Consider the following 15,803-nt stretch of genomic DNA (forward strand, 5'->3'; position numbering starts at 1 on the left):
TCCTCCCTTTCCCGCCGGTGCTTTCTGCCTGCGGGTCATATCCCCACTCCTTTTTCCCACATCGTCTATAGGTGACACTCCCCTAGGAGAGGGGCTCATCCAGAAATTCCCTCTGCTCCAAACATTCTAATATTCCCCTTCCCACATAATACTACAGAGTGATTGTTGAGGCCCATTACTCCCTATATTTAAGTTTTAGATCTCTCTTAGCTGCTTATTTTCTACTTTGGCTATGAGACTTCCTCTTTCATCTATCAGTTCTCATGAGGTCACTTGTTATCAGCATCCTGCCTCACTTGTTTAGCTCTATAGGTCATAGCAGTCTTAGTCACATTCGACGAGTAAATAGGCTTTAGTTTCCCTAATATGGATATTACTGAAGATATGCTCTATTACTCAATTCAAGACAGGGACATTACACAATTCTATATACCCATATAGGCTCTATGTTCACCTTAGATGTAAATACCCTTATAAAATGCTTTCATCATCTTGCACAACATATGGTTTGGCTTCTAACAATTTTAATTTGTGGATAATCTGGGATTATTTAATATGACATTACTATTCCTAAACTTCTCCCTAAATAACCCTACTATCTAGGTTAAATTATCATACCCAATTGCTGTAGTGTTTTACTGACGTCCTTATCTCCTATGAACAGAAGCCAGTAATATTACTTACCGGTTGTCTATTTACAGACCCAGTCATTGGGAGATATAGAGAGGTTTTTCCTCAATGAGATCTGCCAGAGGAGATACTAATACAGTAGCACACTCACTGAGACACCATACTTCCTGAGTCATCAATACATCAACTTAATGCCCATGCAGGGGAACAGAAGCTTTGACTATAGGCCCCGTATAGAGATATATAGTGTTTTATAAGCAAACCCTGTGACTCATTTGTTTGCGAATAAATATGTTTACCTATATTTTGGTTATCCCTAATGTGTTAAACATATCTGCACCTGTAGGGGTTGTATATGACTTTTACTGATCCTATAGGTTGTATAGCTACACAATATACTAATCTCCTAATGTGCCCATTGCACTATAGTATATACTCTTACTCTACACAGGCAGGGAGTAGACTGGCTGAACTCTCCAAAATTGGAATCTAATGACCCTGGTATTATCCTCAGTGCCTATCTAACAGTCGAGGAAGCTAATCCACACTTAATTATATTATAAACCCCATCGCACTGACTGAAAGGCTCCGCCCCTCCACCTTCCCCTTTATATTTGAGCGGCTATTGCCCGCTGATATCCCCTCCCCCTCTATATATTTCGGCCCAAGAGTGGCCGACACATATACTAATTCTCCACAGGCTGATACCCAGGCAGATATGTTAAAGATTGTTTACTACTACGTTGTGGAGATCATCTATCAGTAATATAATATAAAATGAAGTTCTATTTCATTTCACCTAAATTTCTGTCTAGCACCATGTTAACATTTGATGTGTAATTCTCTTCTCACATGTGTATTCTGTTTTGTCGCCAATATTGGTTTATAGACAATGTAATACTTTTTTTTTTGGATGTAATTTTGTCTCAAAGGTGAATCTTGTTTGTTAATCTTTACTTTAACTTCAATAAAAAATGTATTTGCAACAAAAAAAACTGATATACCTATTGAAGACAACTCCCGGTCATGGTTGAAAAAGAAGAAGGGTTGTTTTCGATGCATGAGTTGTGTCACATGCAACAGCATGATGACTGGATCCTTTATCCAAAAGAAATACCAGATCAACACATTCCTCGCCTTTACCACTGTATATATAGTATTATCTACCTGCTTCATTGCCCATGTGGCAAGTTTTGTACTGGAAAAACTTGTGATGATGCACTCACAAGGATGTCCAATCACCACTCAACAATACGCCAAACATTGCTAGGCAGACCACCCAGTGGCACGGCCCTTTCTTGAAGCTAAGGACACCGTGAAGGATCTCAGATTTCGTATCATTGACCATGTCCCCCCTTTGCGAAGAGGAGGAAACAGGGAGAAGATACTGCTTTAAAAAGAAACACAATGGATTTTCTAACTTGGTACTTTGTCACCCAAGGGACTGAATATAAATACAGGGTGGCAATGTTACTTATAATACCAATAATTAATGAATTCCCACGGTCCAAGAGATATGACATAAGCAGTACCAATGAATATCAATATGAGTGTCCAGGGTACATGAGAGTTGACAGAGCTATATAGATTTCTATATATGCCTGCATTTATGGGAGACTTTGGCCCCTATTTAAGAAAGGTCTTGCGGACCTGATCCGACACTGTGGATCAGGTCCACAAGACCTTGCTGAATGCGGAGAGCAATACGCTCTCCATATTCAGCATTGCACCAGCAGCTCACAAGAGCTGCTGGTGCAACGCTACCCCCTGCAGACTCGCGGCCAATCGGCCGCAAGCAGGGGGGTGTCAATCAACCCGATCATACTCGATCGGGTTGATTTCAACAGGGTTATGGAGCAGTGGTCTTTAGACCGCAGCTCCATAACTTGTGTTTCTGGCGAGTCTGAAGACTCGCCAGAAACAAGGGCCCACAAGCTCCCTACGGAGCTTGTTAAATGGGCCCCTTTGTCTCTTCCTCAATGAGAGTTCAGATCTATTTCAATAAGAGTTAAGATCCATTGTTACTATATCATTTGGAGTGTAAGTTATATTCATATGTGGCAATTTGCTTTCTTATTTAGTTGCTAGCTACATTTGTTTCAGTCAAATTGTTGATTATGCTGCATGTTTCCTATCTACATAATTATACTCTTTTCCTTTATTTTGTTTTTAATTATATCAGAACTTATGTTTTTATGTTATTAACCTTCACCCCAGTGGTGTTCACTTTTTTCACTGTTTTTTGTATTTAGCTTTTTTCGGACATTGTCCCCTTTAGCTCCATGGGCGCGATCCGATAAAGATCGTAGTTTGCGGCGCAAGCGAGGGAACCCCCGCCGTCCGCAGTTTCAGCTCGCAACTCGAGCTATCCTATATACGGCGCAGTCAGAGGCTAAAGTGCTGTAAGTCTGACAAACCAGCGATGTCCAGAAATCTGCGTAAGTACAAATTTCTGGAGTCGCCAGTGACTTACGGCACTTTAGAAACTGCCGGCGCCTACAAAACCTGACTAAAGTTATTAAATCTCCCGTACTGTCTAACACGCCTCCCTAACATAGCCCGACACGTCTAACCCTCTATCCCCTATCCCCCCCTCACTATCCTAACAATAAAATATGTTTAACCCCTAAACTGCCGCTCCCGGACCCGCCGCCAGCTATATTAAATCTATAACCCCCTAAAGTGAGCCCCTACCCCGCCGCCATCTATCTTACCTACCCCCTAAAGTGAGCCCCTACCCCGCCGCCATCTATCTTACCTACCCCCTAAAGTGAGCCCCTACCCCACCGCCATCTATCTTACCTACCCCCTAAAGTGAGCCCCTACCCCGCCGCCATCTATCTTACCTACCCCCTAAAGTGAGCCCCTACCCCGCCGCCATCTATCTTACCTACCCCCTAAAGTGAGCCCCTACCCCGCCGCCATCTATCTTACCTACCCCCTAAAGTAAGCCCCTACCCCGCCGCCATCTATCTTACCTACCCACTAAAGTGAGCCCCTACCCCGCCGCCATCTATCTTACCTACCCCCTAAAGTGAGCCCCTTACACCGTTGCCATCTATTTTAAAAATATTAACCCCTAATTTAATCCCCCTACACCGCCACCAGCTATATTAACTATATTAACCCTAATTATATTAGGGTTAATATAGTTAATATAGTTATTATATTATATATATTAACTATATTAACCCTAATTCCTAAGTTAAAAATACACCTACACTATCAATAAATTAAATAAACTACAAATATCTAAACTAAAATACAATAAAATAAAATAAACTAAATTACAAAAACAAACAAACACTAAATTACAAAAAATAAAAAAAATATTACAAGATTTTTAAGCTAATTACACCTATTCTAAGCCCCCTAATAAAATAATAAAGCCTCTCAAAATAAAAAAATGTCCCTACCCTATTCTAAATTTAAAAAGTTCAAAGCTCTTTTACCTTACCAGCACTTAAAAGGGCCTTTTGCGGGGCATGCCCCAAAGAATTCCGCTCTTTTGCATTGAAATAAATATACAATACCCCCCCACACACACATTACAACTGACCACCCTCATACCCCTATTCTAAACCCACCCAAACCCCCCTTAAAAAAACCTATCACTACCCCCCTGAACTAATCAGCCAATCGGATTGAACTTAAATCTGATTGGCTGATTCAATCAGCCAATCAGATTTTTCTACCTTAATTCCGATTGGCTGATAGAATTCTATCAGCCAATCGGAATTTGACGGACGCCATCTTGGATGACGTCATTTAAAGGTACCTCATTCCGCGTTCAGTCGTCGTGCCGGTTGGATGCTCCACGGCGGAGGAGCGAAGAAAGAAGATTGAAGATGCCGCTTTGCTTGAAGACATCGCCGGATGGAAGAAGACTTCACTGCCACTTGATTGAAGACATCGCCCGGATGGAAGAAGACTTCACTCCCGCTTGATTGAAGACATCGCCCGGATGGAATTTAGTGGGTTTTTTTTTTTTTTAATTTAGTTTAGTTTATTTTATTGTGTTTTAGTTTAGATATTTGTAGTTTATTTAATTTATTGATAGTGTAGGTGTATTTGTAACTTAGGTTAGGATTTATTTTACAGGTAAATTGGTAATTATTTTAACTAGGTAGCTATTAAATAGTTATTAACTATTTAATAGCTATTGTACCTAGTTAAAAAAAAAAAGCCAAGTTACCTGTAAAATAAATATAAACCCTAAAATAGATACAATATAATTATTAATTACATTGTAGCTATCTTAGTGTTTATTTTATAGGTAAGTATTTAGATTTAAATAGGAATAATTTAAATAATAATATTAATTAGATCTATTTTAATAAGAATTTAGTTAGGGATGTTAGAGTTAGATAGGTTTATTATACTTAATATATATATAATATAATAACGATATTAACTATATTAACCCTAATATAATTAGGGTTAATATAGTTAATATATACAGGGAGTGCAGAATTATTAGGCAAATGAGTATTTTGTACTGAGGGGTGTGATCAACCTGCGCTGGGAAAGTTACCAATAAACCACTGGGTAAATGGAGTATCCTCAAACTCCACAGAGAAGAATACAATCATACAATAGTAATAAGGATATTACTATAATAACCCCTGGCGCTAACGTGTAGCTAAAATTGGTAATGCAAAGGTTCTAATTATTGTATACTATAAACAATAAATTACCTTAGTACGATGGAAATGATAATTCCTTACAAATATGTAAAAACTGGGTAGTTGATTAATAAACCCAAATTAAGGGATGTGCTTAAGGATGAACCAGAGTAATGGTGCAAGTAAAAAATAAACAAATTTTATTACAATCTTAATCGTGCACAAAAATACTTTTAAAACCAAATTTAAATAACACTCTGATCAGGCGTTTGACAATGTAGTATCAATAAAATCCCTAAAAACCTCAAAATAAAATTGCATAAATAAAATAACAATAAAACAACAATGAGACAATCACTATCACAAATGATTAATTCGAGATAGAGAACAAAGATCCCATTGGAAACCAAGGAAGATCCACGTCAGCTGGAAGTTAGTGATGTTTTAACCGGAGCTGTAACGAGATTTGAGATCCAAATGAACAGACAGGAAGAGAGCCAAAATTTAAGGTGTTCACTTATTACTTACACCGAAAATGCTCTATGAAGTCCCAGCTGTCTCTCTATAGCGGTCCTGGATTAGGTCACTGCTGGATGGATCCCCGAAATGAAGGAAACCTCTTGTCTTTTACAATCCGTATCAGCACTCGCGCCAGATAGACCAAACTGTGCTCTGGGTCTCTGTGCGGTCTCGACGCTGGTAATTAGTTTCAGTCACCTGTGTGTTAGAAAAGTGGGCGGAGCAACGCGTTTCAGCCCGGTCTGGGCCTTTGTCAAGCTCCTGATAGATGGGAGGTCAGGTCTTTTATACCGTCACCCCTGCATATGATTGGTTAGGCATTAATTCAAAACAAAGGGAATTGCGATACAGATACAAAATGATACATTTTTTCTATTGTTACTTTCTGCTCTTATTCATAATACATTTAAAGATGCACAATTTGCCCTTCAAATTTTAGCTTATTTGATGATCAATTTTAGATTCTTTTAAGATTAACAATCATTTTTATTTATAATGGATTCGTAGAGACATACAGAAAGGGGAAATTTATTTTCATTTTTCACTTGCACCCCCTATATTATCCCGTCCAAAGCACATCCCGCAGGGAAAAACAGGTTTTTTTAAAAGTTTTTTTAAAATTATATAATAGTCAAAAAACAACTCTCTATGTCAATTATATTGTCCCAGTATCAATTTATATTGCTTAAGTATAACCTAATAGAGAACCATACAGTAATCTAAACGGATATATTCAACAAATATAATTTTAAGTCCGCAATATAAATAAAAAAGTTAAGATAATTTACAAAACAAGCAAAACTAAAGGGAAAGGAACAAATAGGATTTATTCTCTAAGGAAACACCCTATATCGAAATCTAAGTTTAGGCCGTTCGGTTTAAGCGATTTTAGATCAAAAATCCATTTGGTCTCTTTTTTAAGTAATTCTGACTGTGCATTTCCCCCTCTCCAGTTCTTTTTCAACTTGTCTATACCCATATATGAAAAACACTTCATATCTCCCCCATTGCAGGTAATGAAGTGTTTTGGTATAGGGAGATCTTTGTTCCTATCTAAATCGTGATTTTCAATCGACCAGATATGTTCACGAATTCGGTCTCGTAGGGGTCTTTCTGATTCCCCTATATATTGCTTGCCACATTTACACTGTATTAGATAGATAACCGATTTGTCTGAGCACCTTATGGTGTCTCTAATTTTATTTTTTTAATAGAAAAAATGTATCATTTTGTATCTGTATCGCAATTCCCTTTGTTTTGAATTAATGCCTAACCAATCATATGCAGGGGTGACGGTATAAAAGACCTGACCTCCCATCTATCAGGAGCTTGACAAAGGCCCAGACCGGGCTGAAACGCGTTGCTCCGCCCACTTTTCTAACACACAGGTGACTGGAACTAATTACCAGCGTCGAGACCGCACAGAGACCCAGAGCACAGTTTGGTCTATCTGGCGCGAGTGCTGATACGGATTGTAAAAGACAAGAGGTTTCCTTCATTTCGGGGATCCATCCAGCAGTGACCTAATCCAGGACCGCTATAGAGAGACAGCTGGGACTTCATAGAGCATTTTCGGTGTAAGTAATAAGTGAACACCTTAAATTTTGGCTCTCTTCCTGTCTGTTCATTTGGATCTCAAATCTCGTTACAGCTCCGGTTAAAACATCACTAACTTCCAGCTGACGTGGATCTTCCTTGGTTTCCAATGGGATCTTTGTTCTCTATCTCGAATTAATCATTTGTGATAGTGATTGTCTCATTGTTGTTTTATTGTTATTTTATTTATGCAATTTTATTTTGAGGTTTTTAGGGATTTTATTGATACTACATTGTCAAACGCCTGATCAGAGTGTTATTTAAATTTGGTTTTAAAAGTATTTTTGTGCACGATTAAGATTGTAATAAAATTTGTTTATTTTTTACTTGCACCATTACTCTGGTTCATCCTTAAGCACATCCCTTAATTTGGGTTTATTAATCAACTACCCAGTTTTTACATATTTGTAAGGAATTATCATTTCCATCGTACTAAGGTAATTTATTGTTTATAGTATACAATAATTAGAACCTTTGCATTACCAATTTTAGCTACACGTTAGCGCCAGGGGTTATTATAGTAATATCCTTATTACTATTGTATGATTGTAAATGAGTATTTTGACCACATCATCCTCTTTATGCATGTTGTCTTACTCCAAGCTGTATAGGCTCGAAAGCCTACTACCAATTAAGCATATTAGGTGATGTGCATCTCTGTAATGAGAAGGGGTGTGGTCTAATGACATCAACACCCTATATCAGGTGTGCATAATTATTAGGCAACTTCCTTTCCTTTGGCAAAATGGGTCAAAAGAAGGACTTGACAGGCTCAGAAAAGTAAAAAATCGTGAGATATCTTGCAGAGGGATGCAGCACTCTTAAAATTGCAAAGTTTCTGAAGCGTGATCATCGAACAATCAAGCGTTTCATTCAAAATAGTCAACAGGGTCGCAAGAAGCGTGAGGAAAAACCAAGGCGCAAAATAACTGCCCATGAACTGAGAAAAGTCAAGCGTGCAGATGCCACTTGCCACCAGTTTGGCCCTATTTCAGAGCTGCAACATCACTGGAGTGCCCAAAAGCACAAGGTGTGCAATACTCAGAGACATGGCCAAGGTAAGAAAGGCTGAAAGACGACCACCACTGAACAAGACACACAAGCTGAAACGTCAAGACTGGGCCAAGAAATATCTCAAGACTGATTTTTCTAAGGTTTTATGGACTGATGAAATGAGAGTGAGTCTTGATGGGCCAGATGGATGGGCCCGTAGCTGGATTGGTAAAGGGCAGAGAGCTCCAGTCCGACTCAGACGCCAGCAAGGTGGAGGTGGAGTACTGGTTTGGGCTGGTATCATCAAAGATGAGCTTGTGGGGCCTTTTCGGGTTGAGGATGGAGTCAAGCTCAACTCCCAGTCCTACTGCCAGTTTCTGGAAGACACCTTCTTCAAGCAGTGGTACAGGAAGAAGTCTGCATCCTTCAAGAAAAACATGATTTTCATGCAGGACAATGCTCCATCACACGTATCCAAGTACTCCACAGCGTGGCTGCCAAGAAAGGGTATAAAAGAAGAAAATCTAATGACATGGCCTCCTTGTTCACCTGATCTGAACCCCATTGAGAACCTGTGGTCCATCATCAAATGTGAGATTTACAAGGAGGGAAAACAGTAAACCTCTCTGAACAGTGTCTGGGAGGCTGTGGTTGCTGCTGCACGCAAAGTTGATGGTGAACAGATCAAAACACTGACAGAATCCATGCATGGCAGGCTTTTGAGTGTCCTTGCAAAGAAAGGTGGCTATATTGGTCACTGATTTGTTTTTGTTTTGTTTTTGAATGTCAGAAATGTATATTTGTGAATGTTGAGATGTTATATTGGTTTCACTGGTAAAAATAAATAATTGAAATGGGTATATATTTGTTTTTTGTTAAGTTGCCTAATAATTATGCACAGTAATAGTCACCTGCACACACAGATATCCCCTAAAATAGCTATAACTAAAAACAAACTAAAAACTACTTCCAAAACTATTCAGCTTTGATATTAATGAGTTTTTTGGGTTCATTGAGAACATGGTTGTTGTTCAATAATAAAATGAATCCTCAAAAATACAACTTGCCTAATAATTCTGCACTCCCTGTATAATATAATTACTATATTAACTATATTAACCCTAATATAATTAGGGTTAATATAGTTAATATAGCTGGCGGCGGTGTAGGGGGATTAAATTAGGGGTTAATATTTTTAAAATAGATGGCGGCGGTGTAAGGGGCTCACTTTAGGGGGTAGGTAAGATAGATGGCGGCGGGGTAGGGGCTCACATTAGGGGGTAGGTAAGGTAGATGCAGCGGTGTAAGGGACTCACATTAGGGGGTATGTAATGTAGCTGGCGACGGTGTAGGGGGATCACATTAGGGGGTTATACTTTTAATGTAGGTGGCGGCGGGGTCCAGGAGCGGCGGTTTAGGGGTTAATAACTTTATTAGGGATTGCAGCGGGGGATCGCGGTTGACAGGTAGATAGACATTGCGCATGCAATGAGTGACTTTGGCTATGCCATCAATTTCTTTATTTTTTATAAAGTTATTTTTTCTTTTTTGATGTTGAGTCTCAGTTATAAAATAAACAGGGATAAACTATCTCTGACATACTACACAACCTGTTAGATTTCAGCTAGATTTCTCTCATTTAGGTCTGTGTCCCTAGTGACAGTACAGTATGATAGGGCCTTATTTGTAATTAATCGTGTTTTTCTGTTAGAGAGTTCTTAATCATATGGCCCCCTTTTGACTCTCCTTAGAATTTGGATGCTGTCCCCCTTTTGGTCTTCACTAACACTGAATTCTGTAGGCCGATATCTATATCTATCACTTAATGTGATTCTTTCTTTGGTGTGTGTGAACATATGTTTGTTACCATGGTCACGGATGATGTAAGGGGGCGTAACCACGCTTTTACTTACCATGTTTTTAGCGTGACTTTTATCTTTGTATTTTTGTATAGGTGCGTCTCCATGGTTACGAATGACGTATAGGTGGCGTCAACCCGCTTTCTTTTGACGGTCGACATTGGCCCGGTATTTGGTCACAGATCTGCTTAGGTTCTTCATCTATCAGGCAGCATTCTTGTTGTCAGTTAGACGCTCATGATTTTCTTGGCAGTAATTTTGTTTCAATATCGAGATGGGTGATTTAATACACATTAGATTGTTACTTAGAGGTGAGTGGCATGTCCTTCCTATCAGATCACTGCGATACTAGTGGGAGTGGTTTAGGTTGCCAATAGGGTCACAACTTTCACGGCTTTAGCGTTTGGTTGTTTGGGTTGTTTGTTAGTATACTCAGTGTTTTTCTGATTTGGTAGCTCTGGGGCATTCTTCATGAACCACTGAATTTTGATTGATATTCTATATATATACTACACAATATTTTGATTACTTGATGATCAGCTTATAAGCTGCTTTGTTTACCAATTTTTGCACATGCTCTGTTGTAACCTTTTGCACATGCTGTCTCCTGATTGGAAGACTGTAGTAGGAGGGCCTATCAGGTCTTTAAAAGTTTGGTTTGTACATTGTTTGTTTGTCAAAGGAAGGGGTTCTTTTGCCCCGAAACGTCACACTTCAATAATTTCACTTGGACTTACTGTCGACTAAAGCTATAACGCAATTGTCACCATCATCAGTTGGCTGCGCGCGCAGCCAAATGAATCCACCTGGGGTGAGATTTCATATGTGGTGTCGCCTGCACAAAGTTTTATCAAAAACACCTAACCACCCGCACGAACACAATATGTACCTCTCAACCGCCATCCTCCCACCGCAATAACTAAATAAAATGTATTAACCCCTAATCCGCCATTCACCCACAACGCAAATAACCTAATTACAATATTAATCCCTAAATCGCCAACCGCCCCACAATGCCAAATACCTAATTACACTATTAACCCATAAATCACCAACCCCCCACAATGCCAACTACCTTATTACACTATTAACCCATAAACCTGCCAACCCCATACAATGCCAACTACTCAATTACACTATTAACCCCTAAACCACCAACCCCCCACAACGCCAACTACCTAATTACACTATTAACTCCTAAACCGCCAACCCCCCACAATGCAAAGAATTAATATAATCACTAAGCCCCTAACCTAACACCCCCTAAGTTAACCCCAATTACCTAAACTAAAAAAATAAACGAAATGATCCAAAATAAAAAATAAAACATTTAAAACCTAATCTAATCCCCAATAAAAATTAAAAAGCCCCCCAAAATAGGGGAGGAGCCAACAGCCGTTGAGTCCAGACGCATATCTGTGGGGCTCCTCATCTAAAGCCTAAATACATATATATTTGGGGCAAAAAATCTAAGTTTCTTTAACATATCAGTGACTAACTTGATTCAGGGGCATTCTAGCACAAACGACTAGTATGTTGCAACAGAAGTTTGTGGAGAGGAGATTTTTGCATCTCGTATGGTTTACAGTGTGGCTCTGATTCCGCTATAGCCGACACCAGTTATATCTGTAGCTTTCTACTTGCTGACCATGGACGAGATTCGGATGCTTCTTTCACAGTTTGCGAGGCAAATGCAAGGCAACTTCCTCGAGTTAACGTCCATGATCAGAGCGCCACGCGCCATAGGAGATGATCCAAAAACCAAGATGGCGGAGAGCAGAGTTGAAAACCCAAGGACGCCGACCATGCAAGCTGAGCCCCTTGCCGATAGCAGAGAGGAAGATCGGATGCCACATGGAAGTACAGTTAAGGTACTAGAGGCGGCATTATTCGAGAGGGGACTTCGTGGCTCACACGCTACAAGTAAAAATAATATGGCCATACAGCAGCAGGGCACTAACATGAAAATCTGCCGCTCAGACACTTACAACATAGCCGCAATCCTGTTTTTGAAGGTACTATTGCCGATGGACTGCCACTACTGAATGTTGGGGGAGCTCGCTGTAATTCCCTGAAGGGCAGTTTCTGGATGCACTATCTGGCTGGCTCTGGTGGACTTGGGTTGCAGCTGACCAGTGGGATTTACACATCATTCGGGCCAGTACCGCAGCCTGAGCGCAACGATCTCATAAGACACCATGTAAGGGCTGGAGTAGGGTGATGTGGACGCTATATTATGGAAACTACAGTCTTTTGCTCTCGCTCAAGGCCTCCTTATACAGATTGCCGATTCAAATGCCTAATGTGCCTCATACCAATTAGCCTCTCATAAACCTACCCGTCTGCTGATGTACTGTTTAATGATGGCCTCGGGTCTGATCTCAGTACATTTCAAGGACGATAGTAAATATGCATTCTGAATACATGATCCCCTTGCTGCTATGTGTGAGACAGCTCTCTTTCCTCGGCTTAGCTTGATATTAACAGGACACGTAGTCCTGGTTAGCCACCCCACTCAAATGTTTGCTATTTATTGATAAGTATCTATTTTTGATCAATCTAGCTCACAGCTTATGCTATTTTACTGTAAGACTAAGTTTTGATAATACAAGCAGAAGGGTTGCAAGTGTGGACCTGCGACTTTTTTTAAAGCAGCAGTCTGATCTTGGATAGTTTGATAGTAGGACACTGAGTAACGCTTCAAATAATAAGGTTTCCAGAAGAGGTCTTACTAAGTCAGTGTTAGTGCAATTATATATACAGTTTCTTATCATAAACTATTCCATTTACTGTTCTATGCTCTTTGTCCATGGTCACTGCTACTGCAGGGCCTTAAAATTACATATCACGCACGTTAAGCAGAATTGTTTTTGTGTAATGGACAATGTATTCCTAACATGCTTTCTTAGAGTGAAACATGTCAATGGTGCCTTCTAGTATACTGTACCCTTATCTGGCATGCTTGCTATAAACTTCGCTGAATTATATTACCTAGCTATTGCACAATAGTGTAATGCCACCTCCTTTAACACTGCGCTGTCACACAGTAACTTATGCACATATGTCATGATACTGGATGCTGCATATGGGCTGTAACCTTATTGATAGTAACCAGCTAACCGGGGCTCCTAAGTTAGGTAGATCTGCTCTATGTTAATAAAATTTACAATAAGGCTAAAATAACTTGATAGTCCCTATCAGGGTTTAAAATTGTCACCTTGCTATATTATAGTTTTCATTACCTGTTAGAATTCTATATTGATTGATTTTCATGTGTTATGGTCTAATTTTTCTGTACTTCCTGTAACTAGTTATATGCTGGTTTTAAATATATGCTTCCACAGCAGAACTTATAAGCATTTTCTATATATATGCCACGGTTCAGGGTGGCACTATTACACATAAACATCACATAGAATTTGTGCTAACATCAAACTGTTTGTACTCCTATACAGGGAGTGCAGAATTATTAGGCAAATGAGTATTTTGACCACATCATCCTCTTTATGCATGTTGTCTTACTCCAAGCTGTATAGGCTCAAAAGCCTACTACCAATTAAGCATATTAGGTGATGTGCATCTCTGTAATGAGAAGGGGTGTGGTCTAATGACATCAACACCCTATGTCAGGTGTGCATAATTATTAGGCAACTTCCTTTCCTTTGGCAAAATGGGTCAAAAGAAGGACTTGACAGGCTCAGAAAAGTCAAAAATAGTGAGATATCTTGCAGAGGGATGCAGCACTCTTAAAATTGCAAAGCTTCTGAAGCGTGATCATCGAACAATCAAGCGTTTCATTCAAAATAGTCAACAGGGTCGCAAGAAGCGTGTGGAAAAACCAAGGCGCAAAATAACTGCCCATGAACTGAGAAAAGTCAAGCGTGCAGCTGCCAAGATGCCACGTGCCACCAGTTTGGCCATATTTCAGAGCTGCAACATCACTGGAGTGCCCAAAAGCACAAGGTGTGCAATACTCAGAGACATGGCCAAGGTAAGAAAGGCTGAAAGACGACCACCACTGAACAAGACACACAAGCTGAAACGTCAAGACTGGGCCAAGAAATATCTCAAGACTGATTTTTCTAAGGTTTTATGGACTGATGAAATGAGAGTGAGTCTTGATGGGCCAGATGGATGGGCCCGTGGCTGGATTGGTAAAGGGCAGAGAGCTCCAGTCCGACTCAGACGCCAGCAAGGTGGAGGTGGAGTACTGGTTTGGGCTGGTATCATCAAAGATGAGCTTGTGGGGCCTTTTCGGGTTGAGGATGGAGTCAAGCTCAACTCCCAGTCCTACTGCCAGTTTCTGGAAGACACCTTCTTCAAGCAGTGGTACAGGAAGAAGTCTGCATCCTTCAAGAAAAACATGATTTTCATGCAGGACAATGCTCAATCACACGCGTCCAAGTACTCCACAGCGTGGCTGGCAAGAAAGGGTATAAAAGAAGAAAATCTAATGACATGGCCTCCTTGTTCACCTGATCTGAACCCCATTGAGAACCTGTGGTCCATCATCAAATGTGAGATTTACAAGGAGGGAAAACAGTACACCTCTCTGAACAGTGTCTGGGAGGCTGTGGTTGCTGCTGCACGCAATGTTGATGGTGAACAGATCAAAACACTGACAGAATCCATGGATGGCAGGCTTTTGAGTGTCCTTGCAAAGAAAGGTGGCTATATTGGTCACTGATTTGTTTTTGTTTTGTTTTTGAATGTCAGAAATGTATATTTGTGAATGTTGAGATGTTATATTGGTTTCACTGGTAAAAATAAATAATTGAAATGGGTATATATTTGTTTTTTGTTAAGTTGCCTAATAATTATGCACAGTAATAGTCACCTGCACACACAGATATCCCCCTAAAATAGCTATAACTAAAAACAAACTAAAAACTACATCCAAAACTATTCAGCTTTGATATTAATGAGTTTTTTGGGTTCATTGAGAACATGGCTGTTGTTCAATAATAAAATTAATCCTCAAAAATACAACTTGCCTAATAATTCTGCACTCCCTGTATTAACTAATTGAATAAGAGGTCCTATATATTGCGGAGTACCACATTAAGCAAGATTGTTTGTGTTAGACACAGTTGCCTGCCATTTCATGCACTAGGTGTGCTCTGACAGGGCTGATTCTGTATGATGTTGAAGTACAATAAGTCAAACTATAAGTTGCTTTATACTATGATATCTACTAATTACTCTTTTCAGTCTAAGCCTACACTGAGACTGATAAACTCTAAGGTTAAGAAGGACATATTTAGATAGATGTTATTATTAGTATGTTATATGTTTCTGTTATAGTCAAACTGCCCGTTGCATTGCATAATAGAGACATTAGAAATATATTAAGGTCTAAAACAAATTACTCTCTTTATTTTAGAAGTTGTATTTATTATTATTCTTTCTTCCATAAGTGGACTATTGCACTTAACATTTATTGCTATGCAAAAAGCTGGAGTAAGATAGACTACCTGCCCTTGAGCATTACGGTGAAGGTTGGGATGATGCCCCTACAGGGATATTGTTTTGCATCCATACCCACACCACTGGATATATTGCAACTATGTGAATACGCAAC

This window comes from Bombina bombina, chromosome 2, assembly GCF_027579735.1.
Source record: "Bombina bombina isolate aBomBom1 chromosome 2, aBomBom1.pri, whole genome shotgun sequence".
NCBI lineage: Eukaryota > Metazoa > Chordata > Amphibia > Anura > Bombinatoridae > Bombina > Bombina bombina.